The 19234-nt window shown below is 31.9% G+C and overlaps 1 pseudogene; it reads left to right on the top strand.

Moving 5' to 3' along the window:
- LOC124985699 (protocadherin-15-like) overlaps positions 1 to 18937 on the top strand; it is a 139421-nt pseudogene extending 120484 nt beyond the window's left edge.
- The last annotated feature ends 297 nt before the right edge of the window (positions 18938 to 19234 follow it).

Below are 19234 nucleotides of genomic sequence, written 5' to 3'. Positions count from 1 at the left end.
ATTTTTTAAAATTTTTAATGGATATATACAATTGTATATATTGATGGAGTACCATTTATTGTTTTAATATATGCATACGTTGTGTAATGTTCAATTCAGGGTAAGCATATCTGTATCTTCCAACACATATAGTTTCTTTGTGTGAAAACATTAAAAATTTTTTTTCTAGTGTTTTGAAATACACACTGCATTAGTGATACCCATAGTCACCCTTCTATGCAATCATAGAACACCACAACTTATTTCCCCTCATTGTAACTTTAATATTATTATGTAATTTAACTTGCAAATATTCATATTAATGTCTCCCTTCTTCAAGGAGTAAATATTTTAAGGAATTAAGGGACAATTATATGTAAGTGATATCTACGAGGATGCTTCTGTCACAGTATCAGTTTATGAGTTCAAATAATTATGTGAAATATTTTAAGTGGTTCAAACTCAATCTCATTATTAAGATAGCTTGCTGAAAAGCATATGATTTCTAAAGAGAATTTTATGAAACAATCTTACTTTACCCAAGACGGCAAGCTGAAAGCACGAAGACAGCACAAATTCAATCTGCGCTACCTGCAGCAAAGCCCGCAGCACCAGCCTGTGCTCCAATGGCACCACCGCACCCGCAGACCCCGCCCCCTCCCGGTGCGCATCTCTATGAAGAACTAGGAGACAGCACGATGTAAGTAGGTCTTTGAGAAACTTTGAGAAGTAAATGAGTTTTAATGGATACTGACTGGTATGTTTAATTCCAACCAGATGTAGAAATACATTTTTAGTCTATTGGATTGTTTATTTTTTTATATATAAGCAGAAAAAAATTGTTCAGAACCTAAGAAAAGTTGAAAAGTAATAGCCAAAAAGTTAAAAAAAAAAAAAAAAAAACACAACCTAAGAGAAAAGCAGTACTCACGTGAGAAAACAAATTTATAGCTAGGATATTAATATTATATGTACTGTACCAGATGTCATGGTGACACAGACATCTCCCCCTGCCACTAAAAATTATAAATAGATTCTCAGAAAAAAACTTTTACACATAGAAGATAAGAAACTAAACAATCCTAAAACAATAATGCCTTATTTGGGATCGAAACCAAACCCCCATGTGGTAATTGAAACTAAATTTTATAGTTTAAAATCATACACTTTCATAGAATACCATTTTAGACCATTACATAATATAGTACTTAAGATCCACATGAAAAGAATTCACTTGCTAAAGGCCCAACTATTACAGAACATGCTTTTCATTATTTTACTCTTACTTTATTTCACTAACTGCACAACAGTCACAATTGAGCATTAACATACAAGAGTTTTCTGGGCATCCTAATCTTGCACCAAAGACAGTTTAGTAATAAATTATTTTATAAGTAATATTGGTACAATCATTTTTAAAAGTTTCACATAATGGTTGCACCCAACTTTTTTGCAAAAATTTTGGCATAAAATCTGTGAAGATTGCATGGTGAAATATAGGCAGATTGATATCATTGCTCAATGTTTCTCCTATGCTATTTGGAATCTCCAACCACTGTTAAGTGATATCTTTAAAAGAGACCACTAACTTATTGCTAAAAGACTTAAACAACTATTTCCAATAAATGATTCTATTCACATAATCTGATTCCTTTTAGTGATGTTTAGCTTGTCTATATTTTTAAAATTCAAGAGTAATTCTTAGTGATGTTACATAAAATTATCAAGCATAGTTATAAATTTTTGAAAATGCTAAATTAAATTCAGAAACCCTTTTATTAACTAGAATTTGATCAAGTAGAGGGACTGAAACCTATCTCTAAATTTTTAGCATTTACTAGTAGGAGTAAAGCAAGCCTCAAAAAAATGAAATTCACCTGTTAATTGGAAAAATGGTTTAGGAAGAGATGTTATTAGTGTTTGCTATATTAATAATTTTATGCTAGATTCTAATTTCAATAATGATGAAATTGTTATTAATGCTTTTTTAACACTAAAACTAACTTTAAATCTGTGTTTAATATATAACATTCTCTTTCTAAAACAATACAAAATGGGATTCATGCTTCAAATACATTTTTTCACTTTTTTCACAAGTTGAAAATGAGGGTTGTTTTTGAACTATTGGTGAATGTAGGAATTGAGCCAATATGATTTGATTCTCTTCGATCATGTCAACCACATCTACTAGTGACAACTTTAGAAAGAAAAAAGCAGTATGTATAAAGTTAAATGTGTTTCTGTATAAGAATGAATGATATGTATTAATTTGAACAAAGGCATCTGAATTCAAAGTAGTTTCACAATGGCAATTTGCAATAAGCAACCCTTATGGACTATTGTTTTACTAGAAAAATGATAGTAAACTTAATAAAAGATTTTGTAGTTATATGTATTAAAATATTTTAAGTTCTTTGTATTTCATCATCTTATCTTTAGGAAATGTTTAACTTATTCATTCAAAACCTGTCATAGGAATTCTAATGATAGGTCACTAATTAAACTGGCTCCAAGTGACTTATTTGAAAGTATTAAAAAATTTTTTTGCTTGTATTCTTGATAATCGCCATTCTAATTGGGGTGAGATGGAATCTTAGGGTGGTTTTGATTTGCATTTCTCTTATTACTAGAGATGTTGAACATTTTTCCATATGTTTGTTGATTGCTTGTCGATCTTCTGTGAAGTGTCTTTTCATTTCTTTAGCCCATTTGTCAATTGGATTATTTACATTCTTGGTGTAGAGTTTTTTGAGTTCTTTATAGATTCTGGAGATTAGCGCTCTATCTGAAGTATGATTGGCAAAGATTTTCTCCCACTCTGTAGGCTCTTTCTTCGCATTGCTGATAGTTTCCTTTGCTGAGAGAAAGCTTTTTAGTTTGAATCTATCCCAGTTATTAATTCTTGCTTTTATTTCTTGTGCTATGGGAGTCCTGTTGAGGAAGTCTGGTCCTAAGCCGACATGTTGAAGCTCTGGACCTACTTTTTCTTCTATAAGATGCAAGGTCTCTGGTCTGATTCCGAGATCCTTAATCCATTTTGAGTTTAGCTGGTGGGGCTGCAAATTAGTGCAGCCACTCTGGAAAGCAATGTGGAGATTCCTTAGAAAACTTGGAATGGAACCACCATTTGACCCAGCTATCCCACTCCTTGGCCTATACCCAAAGGACTTAAAATCAGCATATTACAGAGATACAGCCACATCAATGTTCATAGCTGCTCAGTTCACAATAGCCAGATTGTGGAACCAACCTAGATGTCCTTCAATTGATGAATGGATAAAGAAAATGTGGTATATATATACAATGGAATATTACTCAGCCATAAAGAATGATAAAATTATGGCATTTGCAGGTAAATGGATGAAACTGGAGAATATCATGCTAAGTGAGATAAGCCAATCTCAAAAAACCAAAGGAAGAATGATATCGCTAATAAGTGGATGAGGACACATAATGGGGGGTGGGAAGGGTTAGTGTTGGGGTTGCAGTTGGGTTTAGGGAGGGGGGCAGGAATGGAGGAAGGAAGGACTGTATAGATGGAGGGAAGGGGTGGGAGGGGAGGGGGTGAAGGGAAAAAATGGCAGAATGATTCAAACAACATTACCCTATGTAAATTTATGATTACACAAATGGTATGCCTTTACGCCATGTACAGACAGAGAAACAATATGTATCCCATTTGTTTACAATAAAAAAAAATTTTAAAAATCAAGTCATTTTGAATAAACGTCTTCACCAAGTAATAACTTTGTATAGTTTCAATTTTCATTCTGTTATAGTCATCATAGTATCTGTGTATTTACTTTCTCCCAAACAAAATATATTTTCTTTATAAATCGGCGCACATTAACCTATTTTTCAGAGTTAAAGCATAACAATTCACAGTCTCATTTAAAATTTTTATTTTAGGATTATAATTATTCATGTTTCATACAGGTCAACTTTACATATGTATAGTAAATACATTGCTAGATATATTTTGGTGTGATAAAACATCCAAATAAATACCATATGATTTTACTTAAGACATTATTAAATATCATTCTTAATGAATAAGCACACAGAAAATTTTTAAAAATCATGCATTTTCTTTCTTGAATATAAATATTAAATGTTTAAAGCAACTTCCTGTTAGTATTTTTATAATCATCTCAAATTAACTGTAGTTAAAACTTTTTCTATCACATGTTTTCTCTTTCTCACCTGTGGATACATAGGCATAAGTAAGTAAATAATATCATTCTATACAAGGACATTAGAAAATAGATGTAATAGAATAGATTAAATGCTATTTTACTATAACTACAGTGATCTTCATCTTTTACCATGGAGTCATTTTCTTTTAAGAGGAAACTTTCCACACCCAATTTCCTTTCAATGTCTTAAAATGGCCTGAGCTTAAAACCAATGTTCCCAGTGATATCCCAAGCTTTCAAAATTATGCTTGTTTTTAATTTAACACAAATATTTTTAGATTTCTTTAAATTGTAAGTTATATGGTATCATTATGTAGATCATTTTGTCCACAAAAGATCAAATCAAGATCAATTCAAGACCGAATCTCCAAAGATCAAAGCAATGACCAAGTAAGGTCAAGTTAAATGAATTTGACATACTTAGAAAATGTCTCTCCAGGATCTAAAAAGATAAAAGTGTTGGTTGCCAACTTATTCCAAATTGTCAGCACTTTCTGAATTACTCAGATGAGCCTGAAACTCTAGGTCCACCTCTTAGCATTCTTTATTTAGAACTCATACTTTTGCCAAATAACAGTTTTATACATAATTTTATTGCTTAAATTTTTACCCCAATTTTTCAACGTGACTATTTAGTTTTTATTCAAAATATTCCCCATTTTATTTCCATTTCTTATGAAAGGTAAATATAAAATAATTACTAAAATAAATCTGTTATTCTGTTTGTACTTGAGAGTAAATCCTAATTAGAGACAATTTTAAACCACCTATCACCCAAACTTTCTGGAGGAAGGGTCCCAAGGTTTTCAGTAGAGGTGCTTAATTTGTGCTCTTTGGCTTTTCCAAATTTGTTTATATCTCAAAGCTACCTGCATTTCAGCATTCAAAGAGGAGCAAATCTTTCAATGACATTAAAGTCACATAATTTTAACTTAAACATTCTCAATAAGGGAAGTCTTTTCTAAAATTTATGCAGATCATATATGAATGAAAGACCAGCACCTCCTCTGACAATTGGTATAATTTATAATGCTTTAAAACTAAGAATAAAAATTAAACATCAGGAAAATAATCTTTCTTCAGGAATGTAGCCTAAAGTCAAATGTGATTTTGAATTTTGTGAGAAGTTTCCCTCTGTTTGTGCACTGTTAATTCTCTTAATCTGAAAAATAGAATGCCCCTTTCTGTATTCTCTTGCAAATTTTGACTCAGATCAGAATACTTTTAGCTCTAGGCCAAAATTACTGAGATGAAGGATGGTGGAGACATACTGATTCAGATACAGCCAAGGATCTCTTATGCATAACAGTCAGCTCTGACCATCCTCAGTCAAGGCTAAGGACACAGAATCAAAGACCAAGTTGCTTGTATTAAATTTGAAGCATCGTGATTTATGCATGAGTGAACTGTTATGTGAAGACCTGAATACTTTGCTGAATCAAACTAACTGGGGAGGAGAGAAAAAAACAGTTTATAGATTGATACATCTTTTTTGGTAAAATTTTTCTCATGCTACTCACAACTCTCAATATTTTACTGCCTTGTATTTATGATAATAGGAATTTGAAAGTAATGTTTTGCTTCAGTAGATTAGTGTTGTTTGGCATTTTATATTTTGAAGTAGTAATGAGAACCATAAAATCATCATTCTCATGAAAGCTGTCACAACTTGTTTCCTTACATTTCATTATCTTCTTTTCTTTCAAGTCTTTTCCTTCTCTACCATTTTCAAAAAAGCAGGGAATATAACTCATTCCCAGAAGACAGGAAAAATCAGCAAGTTGTGATGCCCTTTTCTTCCAATACCTTTGAGGCTCACAAACCAGCTTATATAGATGGATCACTTAAAACAACCAACAGAAGTCCACAAGAAAATTCACATTTCTATCTGATAAGGATGACTTAAGTACCTCTAACCCCCTTTATAAGGAAAAGATAGGTCAAATATCTACACATTCAGACATTTCCTTGAGAACAGATTTTGAAGACCCATTTTTAGTGCAAACACAAGTCAAGAGTCAGTCCCAGAGGGGCCCAAGAGAAAAGATTGAGAGAATGTGGAACCAGCCAGTCAGCTTACCTAGAAGACTCATGTGAAAGGCTCCAAACAAACCAGAAAGCATAGATCTGATGCAATGGCAGAACACCAGGCAAAGAGCTGAAAATGAAGGCCCTGGAACCTATTCCAACAAGAATGGTAGTAACAATCCATTGTTTACAACTGAAAATATAGATCCGACAGAGAGAGAAGAAATAAGGCAAGGAGAAACACTGGCTATAAAAGAAACAGAACAGTTGAAATCTCTAGCTTCAGACTCTTCATTTTCTTCTTCTTGGTCTCACTTATCTTTCTCCATTTTGCCAACTATTTCAAGAACTGTGGAACTCAAATCAGAGACTGATGTCATCCTTTCTCCTGCTGACTGCTCCTTGGAACTTTCTCCTCCAAGGCCTTGCAGTTCAAATTCTTCAGTCTTTAAGAGACAGAGACTCCCTTGTATGTTGGATATTGAAACCAAAAGGAACATTTTTGAAAATCTTTCCCATCCACCTAACATCTCTCCCTCCTCTCATTCTCTTCCCTCTCCTCCTCCCCTTCCTCCTCTTCCTCCTCCTGGTCCTCCTCTTGCCCTAACCCCCTTTTCTCTTTCCTTTCCTCCTCCTCCTCCTCCTCCTTCTAATCCTCCTCCTCTTCCACCTCTTCCACTTTGTATTCCTACTGTTTCTTCCCCTGATTCTTTTTCTCTACATCCCTTTCCTCCTCTTCCTCCACCACCTCCTCCTCTTCCAGGTCTTCGGCCACCTTCAGTTTCAGTTCTATCCAGAGGGTATTTGTATACCAGATATTAAGTGCACTACAAATACAACTCCTGCCAAGGAAATTATATCTGCTACAAACCAGCTATCAACATCAAAATTGGTGTGTAATGCAAACCCTCAAAAAGAACCAAAAGGCATACTCAAACATATTAAAAACTTAGCAGAACTTGAAAAATCAGTAGCTAACATGTATAGTCAAATACAAAAGAACTGTCCCCCCGCAAACATCTCAAAACTTCAAACTTCTTGTGTTCAGAGATAACAAATATGGAAATCACATCTGAACAAAACTAGGAGAATTCAAACAATACTGTGGAGGGAATTGAAAAACAATCTCCCAGTCAATCTACTGCACTGTAATGCTGATTTTCCTATTTTAACTGGGAATCTTTTGTTGATCATATCTTCAAGTTGAACATCAAATTTGAACATCAAAGAAGATTCCACTGTTTTGCCCCAAATTCAATACAATGCTGTTTTTTCCATATTTTTAATTTAAAAGTTTATTAACTTCATCATTACTCATATAGTAGATTTACCTTAATTTTCTTAACTACAAAGTAGCATTATTTGTCCTACATTTATTTAAAAAGTAAGTAATTTTAATCTGCTTTTGATGGGGAGATACGAGCATGAAAGTTAGATACCCAACCTCTACAGAAAGGATTGTTTATCATGTTGATGCTTTTATTTTACCTTTTGATCATAGTTTCACATGAATATTTCAGGAAAAAGGTAGCCTGTTACAAATAAGCTAAACGTGATAACATAGATTCTGGGTTTTTTTGTTTTGTTTTGTTTTCCTTAAGCCTATGTATTTGGTAGGAAGAAGTACTTCCAAAGTAAAATCCTATGTACCTAGAAATGTAGAGGATGACAGACACAAGGTGTTTCAAAATAAACCCCAGGTGCTATAATATGTAGTCATTTGTTTTCTTTTAAGAACATCCTTTACTCTGGCTTGCTTTTGTCTTACTAGTATGGTCATAAATTTAATAACTCTTTTACTTTTTTCAATTGCTGTCTTATTTATTTCTCATTGTGCATTCCCTTCTCTTCTTTATAATGCAAATAAATCTTGAGACTTTGACTTTTGTAAGACATTTTTCATTGTTCCCACAAATGTTTGAAGTGCTATTTAATTTTGCTGTGTCACATTATTATATCATCTCTTTAACTATAATTTTAAAATATTCTCCTTCAAAGAAAATATTTATGTCCAGCTTAATAAATGAAATAATATTAACTTTAATACAAAATCAAGAGGTATTATATTTAGTGAACTGTCACCAGTTTTATTTAGTCCTTTGCTTCTTGTTTTCAGCAAGAAGATAAATCTTATTCTATGGAAAGATAGTTCTATAATTATAATAGTTATTAGTATCTTAGAGCTCAATTTGTTAAATTCCTAAAACATTAGCTAAACTTAACATTCTTCCTAATTTCTTAATGATACTTACACTTTCACTGAGTGTATTTTAGCTCAATTACATATTTATACATGCATATGCATATTATTGTATACAATGATATATATGCATGTTTGTATATGTGTATATAATGTATAGTATGTGACCATCAAGTAATTGGTTTGTTTTTCCCATGAAACATGTGCAATGAATTTCATTTACTGGAAATCCCTATTTTGAATAGAAGTATAATTATTGTTTAGCACTGGAGTTCTAATATTTTAGAAGAAATGTCTGACCAGAGAAAGGTACATTTGCGAATTAGCTCTATATGTATGTTCCAGGAAATAGCAGAATTGCAAATAAGCTATGATTGTTACCATAGTGTCTCTTATTTCTTTGAAATAAGAGAAACTTCCATGAAAGTTAAGCTTGATAGTTAATTGTTTAAGTATATTCACATAGTTTGAGGGACCTCCATTGTGCTATTTCAGAGATTTCTTCAGCTCTGATATTATTTGACATTTCTTCAGGAATTTGATCTGGCATTCCTAATTAACAAGATAAGATTTTTTTAAAAATCTGTTGTAGGTTTAATTATTTTCATTAGCCCATCCGCTTCAGATTCTTTTCATCCAAAACAAGAGTAATTTCTTGCTTGGGGCTCTGAACATGATTTTTTTCTCTCTTTCACTGAAAAACTTCAGTTGGAGTTTTTCTGACAAGGTATTATTCACACTTCTGTGAGCCTTTAATGTGAGTGTGTGTACTTTTAAGCTAATTTCTACCAACTTCTTGCAAATGTGAAACTTAGAATTCCTTGATAATGAAATTTCTAACTAGTGACCAATGACATGTTATATGAAATTCAAATAATAATTTTAATAATAATAATTGTAAGTACCTAAGCCTTATTAAATTATTACATTGCCTTTTTCTATAACACTTTAATATTTGTATAATCTAAATATTTTATTAATATTTTATACTTTCACATGAAGCATTTATTCTGTTTTGTACTTAATAGTCTTTCATTGACACATTGCATTTGGAGTTCCCTGAGTTCCTCATATATATTAATTAAAATATCTTCTGTAATATGAGACCTATAAATATCGAGTATACAAATACAAATGTTCTTCCTCTCCTCAATACCTAATCTCTACAACCTGACAATCAGTCTCTAGAAAGAGAACATTCTTCTTTATTTATTGAGATCAAATTAACACAGAAGGAACCATTAGATATCTTATTTAAAATACATAGAAAGGATTATCATACATTTGTTCTTACTGTTAAAAATAAATGTAGGGGCTGGAATTGTGGCTTAGTGGTAGAGCGCTTGCCTAGCATGTGTGAGTCACTAGATTCAATTCTCAGCACTGCATATAAATAAATGAATAAAAAATAAAGTTCTATCAACATCTAAAATTTTTTAAATTAAAGAAAAAATCTAATAAATATCATTGAATATAAGCTACACTAAAATGCATCAATATTATATTACTTATTTTATAACTATCAATAGTCATGGTTTGAAAACACACAGGTAATTATAAATATTGATCCTGTTATGTAACACTTTTAAATATATTTCTTCATTTGAGCTAAACCAAGCAATATAAATAACTACCTGAAAGGTAAAAAAAAGATTAATGAAAACAGTATTTTTCTATTTCTAATATTTATGGAAAATATTGATAATGAATAGAAATTGAAATATCTAGAAAATAAAGTTTCATTTTGTGTGATGTACATGGCTCATTTGTCATTATTAAAACCAGAATATATGAGTTTTCTCTAATTCATCTCTAATAGAAATTAAATAGAAATTGAAAATGTCTAAATTTTTAAAAGCATTAGAAGGATGATCATTCCTATAAATATTGGGAGAAACATAGGTACTGTATAAAATGTACTATAAAACTCTTTAAAAAATAGTTTTAAGTAGGATTATATTAACTTTATTACCAAAAGTTTCAGCAAGTTGTGTTAACAACTTAAGATGCTTTCAGAAAAATAGATTTATCTGTCTTATGAAGATGTTGGATTTTTAAAAACATATTTTACAGAGGTTGTTTTGTTGGACTTACTAATAAATTTTCACTACAGTAGCATATTAATTTCATATAGCATGATCAGCAGCATCAGTTTAATACTTTAAGTTAACTGTTTAATTCATAATAAATATAAATTTCTCACAGTGACATTCACATTAGATATGCTATGACCTGTTTTCTCTCTCAAGTATGGTCAAATATTTCACCAACTTGTAGTCCATGTATTTAATTAAGATTTATGTAATATTGAATATTTGGCTATTGTACCTTTAATGTTTTTATTTTATTTCTAATGATGTAATTTACCCTCAAAGGGTAGTTATTATTTTTATTCATTAGTCTTATAACTAAGTTGACATAAACAAAAAATATATCTTACCATCATTTGGAAGATGATAGTCTAGTTATGGAGGTAATTTTTCATCTTGTGTCCACTGCCATTCTTCATGTAAGAAACATATCTTTTTCCAAATAACTATTTTATATAGATTGAGACTTGTATAGGACAGAGATATATTAGATTATTGTTATCCCAACTGATCACGACAGAGTCAAAGTGTGTATTGTTATACACTATTTAGATAAAATAGTCTTTGTATGTTCTGTTGTTCATACCAAATGAGGGTCTGGGGTGATAACTGATTTTAGTAATTCAGGCATGAAACTGGTCTTGTCCATGCCACAAAATACATTTCCCAGTGAGACAGTTATTAGTAAAAGTTATCTTTTTATTTCAGTCAGATTCTTTTTAATGGCCCTTATCTATAATTTTCTCTAATCTGAAAATCTGGGTGTTTAATTCTGCTTTCTTTATTTCTGCCTTTCAAGAGAGGTTATGCACCAGAGGTAAGGGATTTATGGTGTTATATCAAGATTCCTGAGAGATCATCTGTGTAATAGGCAGGACTAATGTACATTGTTCTGAACCAAGATTATTATTCTTCAATTCAACTAAAACCTGTTAATATACTTTTTTATTTATTTTCTTTCATACATGTTGCTTCTGTTCTTTGGGGTTTTAAGACTATGATTCAATGGATAAACAAAGATTTATTTTCAAGGATAAATTTCTTTTGTCCTGAATTACACTTACTCAGTACTTTCATACTCCTCTAAATTCTTCTTTCTAATACCATAATCTAACTTAGAAATTGTAGGATTGCTTAAAGTTTGGTTTTATTACCAATCTAAAGTTTTATCACTATATTGGTGTGGAGTTTGACTTCTTAAATAGTTAAATAAGTACATAACCTAAATGACTTATACTTTAGAATGCATAAATCCTAGATTATGTAGAAACCAAGTTGAATGCTTACATGAACAGCAGTTTATACTATGTAACAGATATCATCAGCATTTTTAACTAAAACTTCCCTTCCCTTTAAATGAGCACCATAACTAGATTAACTCAATAACAATTTTATTAAGGAATGTCTACCCTTCAAATAAATAGTTGCCTTATTGCCCATGTCTGGCAGATGTTTCATTGATGAAATTATCTCCCAGAATCTCTTACTCACCTTTCCAGTGCTTTCTTTAAGATATGTTACACAACTATGAAACTCCTAAGATTTGATAATCCTAAATTTGAACTTTATGTCTTGTTCTCATCTGGTTAAAGTCTAAATTATCATGAAAGTAACCAACAGAGATTTTAGTTAGTCTCTTAAATCAGTATGAGTGAAAGAGAAAAGAGATAGGAAGAAATCCGCTCCCCTCACCAAATCTGGGGAAGAAAGATTTCCCTATTTACAAAAGACTTTGTGGAAAAAAATGCTTTAGTACAAGCCATCCACTTTGATAAGCAGGAGAAGGAATGGGGACCTTGTCTTGAATATGATTTCAAATACCTTACAACCATATCATTCTATGTGTTCTACTGCTCTTCCCAATGAATCTGATTATATTTAACATGACTGGAAAGAAAAAGAGGAGGGATGATTTAAAACAAAGCTCTTGTTAAAAATAATTATGTCACACTTAAGTACTCTTTGAACATACAAGTCTTTGAACTATGAAACTTAAAGCAAAAATCTTTGTAGATTCTTTTTTATTAAGGTTATTAAATTTGGTGTTAATTAAAACAATTATGAAATTAAACAAATGAATCCTTTTTTACTTAATGTTCCAATATAGAGAATTAGCCAAAATGTTATTTGATGTTTTTGATGACTGCCACATAAATAATGAGTCATAATCCCAAAGTAACCAGTTTTAAGCTGTCGCCTTTTTTCCCTTCTCTTCTCAACCATAACCTGTCTTTTCCATCTGAATTATTTTGTAGATATTTTTCTTTTAATTTCTTTGGCAGCAACAACAACTGCTGAGGCCTTCTCTTCTTAAACCAGAGGTATCAATTTTCACTTTCTTTTCAACCTTACTAACCCTTCACAATATATTTATGTGACTTTAATACTTTTATGTTCATCTTACATGTAGATGTAAGATGCTAGTGTGGTATAATTCTACAAATGAGAGAAAAGCTACCTTTAATTGAAATACACAAACAAGTCACTTCCCCACTGCTGGATATTGACCCAAATCCCTATGTGTAGCTTGAAGAAATTAGGCAAATAATTGTCTTTACTCTTATTACAAATAAGCCATCATTGAATGAAGCAATTCATGAATCTGATTGGTAGTAACTTGTTTGAGTATAGAGCAATTCATCAGATCCATTCCTGAAGTCAGACCTAGATTAGTCAAAATATAAAAGAATGCTAACATCTGTCCTGATTCAAAATACTGCTTTTCGGTACATGTGTATTGCACAGTGTCTGTGATTTTTTTTCCTGCAATGTGAAAGATTTCAATGTCATATGATAAATGCATAGTACTCATATATATTTAGTATGTCTATATACTGCCACAATTAAAAATAATGTAGGGTTAGTTTAAAATATTTATTTTCTTTGTGATAAATTCAGTTTTTTATAAGCTCCATCTATAAATATTTTATTCCTTTTCCTTAAGAACAGAATCCTACCTTTTCTAAAAAAGACATTTCTTGCTTAGAATTTACTCCTTATAATCTGGAGATTGAGTGGCAAGGATATCCAGGTTTTACAAGTTTTTTAACAAAATTTGCCACAAAGAGAAGACTTCCTAGAACATTGAATCAGAAAACTCAAGGTCAAAATCCAAATGCCAATTATTAACTGTAAAACCCTTGCACGATATGCATCCTCCTGAACATCAATTTCATATTCTAAAAATTGTTGGCAGTAAGGTCCAATATATAAAGATCTAGTTCAGCAATTGGAATGTAGCAGGATAAAATTCAGTAAATGATAGTTAAAATAGTTGTTTTGGTTTGCATAGGTATGTTTATAATAAAATCTAAATGAACTTTATTTTCTCTGATCAGTAACAAAAATATGATAAAATTAAATGTTTGATCTACCCATAAAATCAGTTTTTAGTATGTTATTTTGCATGATTTTCTAAAATTTTAGTACTTACCAACTAAGGGAATGCCAAAAGAGACTGCATGGTACAATAAAGAGGAGCAGCATTCCACTGACTGTTTAGGTCAATTCAGCACTCTTCCCAGTCACTGGGTAGTTCATCTATTTCTTCTCTCTTTCTTTTCATATGTCTCTCCTCTCACCTTTTTTGTTTCAGTACTAGGGATTAAACCCAGTGTGACATGATAATACTACTATTACATCTACTACATTTTTAGTGCTTTTTAATTTTTATTTTGAGATAGAGTCCTGCTAAGTTGCCCAGTCTGTAGTTATACTTGGGATCCTCTTAACCTCAGTCTCCAAACTCACTGGTGTTAACAGTGTGCACCACAGTGCACAGCACTCTGTTTCTTTCTTTTTTTTTTTTTTTTTGAAGGGATGTTTCTCTGCTCTTCATCCACGAGTAGTATAAGCATCCAACAGGCATACTTCAAGTCAATCTTTTCTGTTAGTTTTTTTTTTTTTTTTGTAGAAACATCTTTTTTGGGTAACATGTCCCAAAATAGATCAGTTAGTAAAATAGATTCTACAGAATATGGCCCTATGAACAACCCTCCCTCCCCCAAAATAACCATTCTCCCTTGGGCTCCTCAGGTATATAAAAAAGTTTTGGCAGCTCAGTGTTTATCATCTGGGCATGGGGCACCATGACCGACTATGTTTGTATCCTTAGGGTGCAGCAGCTTGTAGGTGGCCGCAGCTCTCCCCTCACCCTGTACAGCCCAGCAAATATTTGTGTCCCACTCCAGATTCTGGAACCAAAGTTAAGAGCAAGTAGGTCTCCTCCACTGAGGTGCTAGGTAGGACCCAGTGCCATATCACTGTGCTTTAAGAAAGAGGGAAGGGATTTGTTTGGCACTTTAAAAATAGAGGAGTGAGTGAAGCTGGAGAAGCCAGAGAAGATATCAAAACTGGCAGGGAGAGACTATTTGGCACTAGTCCACTGGAGGAAGAGAAGAAGATAGATGAAAGTAGGAGGGGTCCACTTCTATCTGCAGAGTGCTGAAATGAGGTAGAACCAACAGAACACTGATCCTGGACCTATGCCCTATCCCTACCTTTATCCCACAGCAGCTGGGTGACCACCTCCAGCCTTCCCAGTGTCAGCTTACCCCTATGTGTATTTTTATCCCCTCTTTCCCAGCAAAGTCACTGAAGAGTGACTGAGTCAAGACTCAAGACTCTCCCTGAGTGTCCTGGGCTCCTTTGCCAGTCCTGTCTCTCCTTTATTACATTGTCAAAGTAATTGATGCTGCTTATATATAATGTAGTTGGGAAGAGATGAACCTTATTCTCTCTCTAGGAAAAAACTACGTGTCCATATTAAAATTCTACTTTAAAACCATTTGAAAGTCTTTTCTTAGTCTCTGTATGTTATATTAAACACACATTGATCAAGAAGTGTAAATGTATTAGTTCTGAGATTTGTTTCATTTTAAAAGAATGAAACTATTACATTATTAGATGACTCAAAAATCTAAGCTTACCATTGTGTTACCATTATCTTTTAAAAATTATTTAGTGCGAGCAACTTATATCTAAACTATAACTTTGTTCTAATTTCTTACTTGTCTCTCTTACCCTATGCCATGCCCTGCTTCTTATTTTTTGTTGTTGCTGTTGTTGCAATAAATCCTATTGCTGCAAAGAAGTGCATATCCTTCCTTATGGTTAGGTATTAAGAATTTATGCGCATATCCACCAGCTCTCCAGCAGTTCCTTCATGACATCACCCAGACATTGATTTCCATTCTCCTAACTAAACTACTCAAGTGGCTTATAGCACACACATTAGTTTGGTTTTTAATATACAAGTTGAATAATACAGTATGTTTCATTCCTACATTACCTCTTTTGCTCATCATTCTGTTGGAGAGATTCACCTGTGGGTGTGTGATGTAGTGTATTTAGTTAATGGAATTCATTAGTTCCAATATTTTGCAATAAAGAATAATGTATTTTGGTGCACAAATGTACTTATTACTCTTGGGTATATAATTATAAATTGAATTTATTTGAAAGATAGATGCATGAATTTGATTTATTGTTATTGTAAACGTTTTCCCAAGGGTCTTACCAATTTATCATCTCTCCATAATTGTAGGAGGGTCCCAGTTACTCCATGTTCCTCCCAACACATGGTATTTTTATTATTACTGTTTTTAATTTTAGTAATTTTCATGGGCAAACTGATTTCATTTTAACATCATAATTGAATATCTCTGTAATTGTTTCAAAATGTTGGTAATCTATAAAGTTATTAGGTAGCATATTAGTATAGCAGAAAAGTTGCAAACTTAAATAACTATAGGAACCAGAGAATGCAGTTTATAGATGCAAAAATAAAGGCAGGTGCCAGATTTAAGATGATAATGGGTATAGTTGTAAATAGTATGGTTGGGCATGATGCAGTAACCAAGAGAGAATATGCTTGCTGGAAGTTATAGTACTACCACCTATATCTTTGACATGTAGAAATATAGGCTTACTGCTGCCATCTTTCTGTTTTTCAAGAGAAAACAAAATCCCATTTTTTGGTGGGAGTGGTCCTGGGGATTGAACTCAGGGGCACTCGACCACTGAGTCACATCCTCAGCCCTGTTTTGTATTTTATTTAGAGACAGGGTCTTGCTGGGTTGCTTAGCACCTCACTCTTTCTGAGATTGTCTTTGAACTCTAGATCCTCCTATCTCAGCCTTTGAGCTACTGGGATTACAGGTATGTGCCACCACTCCCGGCAAAAATCCATATTTTTGATGGCATTCTCTAAGGGTTGGTGGCAACTAATTCAATATTTTTAATGATTTTGGCCAATCTTAGCATAACTAAAAGTCATTATCTGTACTTACCTGCAGGTTATACATTTCCACACTTCCTAAATAATATATTTCTGACATCGGAGAAGTACAATTTTTCCTCACTCATCACTATGCCTGTATTAACAAAATTAATTCTTAGAAATAGCATATAATCTTAAATAAATATCAACCCATTTTCCTGTGGATAGCTATGCATTTTTCCTGTTATTCTATTGCAAATTTAATTTGGTTAGCCATTGATTCACATGTTAAAATAGAATTAAAAAGGCAAACATAAGGAAATTGCATTTAACATTTAATAGTTATTAAAAATTATTTTAAAAAGTAATCCTCAGGAAAAAATATTTCTTTAAGAACATAGTTTGAAAACAATTGGTATTATCTGGCATTTAGAAGTAGAAACATTGATAGGACCCCTTTGTTTAAATAAGGCCTTTACCAGGTGCAGTGGTGCATACCTGCAATCCTAGTTACTCATTCAGGAAGCTGAGACAAGAGGATGGCAAGATGAGGTCCACTTGGGCAATTTTGCAAGACCCTGTCTCAAAACAATAAAAAAATTAAAAAGTCTTAAATCCAGAATTAGCATTAAGTATCTTAAAATGTAAACAGCCTTGGGAGACATTACACATTAACTCAGATACCTATTAGTGTATAAATTATTATTAATATCAGAAAAATTTAGATAAAGAGTTTAAATGAATGGAAGAATAGTGGGTACCAGAAAACCATTGGTAAAAAGATGAAAACATGCTAAAGATAATGTATACTTTTCATCAATGTTTAAGTCTAATAATAATGTAATTCATGATAGTTAAATTTAACTGCCTATTTGTAATTTTAAAAGTCATCCAGGAATAAGTGAAACTACTCATTTGAAAATTTTAACAGATTTTTAATTAGAAAAAATTACGTCCCCTTCCCTTAAATAAAGTCTAATAATATAATCTTATTTTTTGTAATGTACTTGCAGCCAGAAAACAAACAAAAAAAGGAATATGTTATAGTAACACTTTTAATTATAGTTATTTTGGCAGGAATATTTTCAGAATCATCAAATTCTAGGTGTGGAAATCTTACTTTGAGCTGAAATGTGATGAGAACTTATTTTCAAATGTAATTTCTCTTTTTGAACAATAGGAGTTATCCATGGAGTCTGGAATTGATCCTGGCCAGGAATATAAACAAGATTATTACAGTTATGAGCATGGGTACATCTTCAGATTTTTTATTCAGAATATTAGATAATATTTACAAATAATAGGGAGCCATTTATTGATTATTTTACTTGCATTTATTGTTTCAAAGTCATTTCATTAATTTTATATTTAAAAATGAGTAATGTATCTGACTTTGATTTCAAATTTTAACCATTTTTATATTTGACATATATTGTAATTCTAGAAATGTTTTTAAATTATTCATATTTATCTAAATTATAAATAAAACTCAAACATATTTGCTCAATTCCTGAATTCACCTTTACTTTCGTATGATATGTTTAACCCTTTTTAAACCAGTCTGGGTAAAGTTTGCTCACAAATGATAAAGAAATGGAAAACATATTTAGGAATCCAGTAACAAATATTTCAAAACTTATTTCTACACATGTACACTTCACTGCTTAAACAAATGTAAAAGAAGAATATAAATCCCATTGTTGACCACCATGTTTGAAGTAAACATTTACTATAAATATGAAGACCTTATGTTCTGAATTAGCTATTACACTTTTGAAAGGAACCTATTTTGTGTCCTAAGTTCTTCAGTTAATTAAGGAGCATTATGGCTTTTTCTTTTTTTTCTTCTCATTCTAGTCTCTTAAAACTTATATCTGAAATAACTCAACTCTCTTTATTGTTATTCCAGGGTACCATTATGGCAAAAATCTTTGGTCATCAGGTAGTAGTTCTTACCCTATAGTTTTATAGCTAATTTAAAAGAAGCGTATGTAGATGCTGTATAAATATCCGGACACTGAATGATGAAGAAAAAGAAGAAAACAGAGATCACTGTAGATCCTACACACACCACAGGAAAAAACATTTTAGGTTTTAAGTTTCTTTCATAGGTATGAAATGCCTCAATATGGAAGTCGACGTCGATTGTTACCACCTGCTGGTCAGGAGGAATACGGTGAGGTGGTTGGTGAAGCTGAGGAGGAATACGAGGAGGAAGAGGTAATTACCATAATTCCATTATATAGGATAATATTAAAAGAGCAAAATTTTAATCCTATTTGACTAACAGTATATAGAATATTTCCATCTTTAAGAAATACTATTTATTTTCTACTTGTTTTCCATAGAAGTTTAATAATGCTGGTCCTTTCATTGCTTTATCTGTGGAGGGAAATTAATTTTAATAGTTTAATCGATTCCCTTTCATAAAATGTTAAACATCTGGAAAAAGCTACAATAATTTTTTGTTTTCTAAAATTGTAAATGTTGCTCCATGAATATAATATATAATCAAATATAT

Source organism: Sciurus carolinensis, chromosome 5, assembly GCF_902686445.1.
Source record: "Sciurus carolinensis chromosome 5, mSciCar1.2, whole genome shotgun sequence".
NCBI lineage: Eukaryota > Metazoa > Chordata > Mammalia > Rodentia > Sciuridae > Sciurus > Sciurus carolinensis.
Note: the sequence above shows the minus strand (reverse complement) of the source record. Positions and strands in the feature narration are given on the sequence as shown.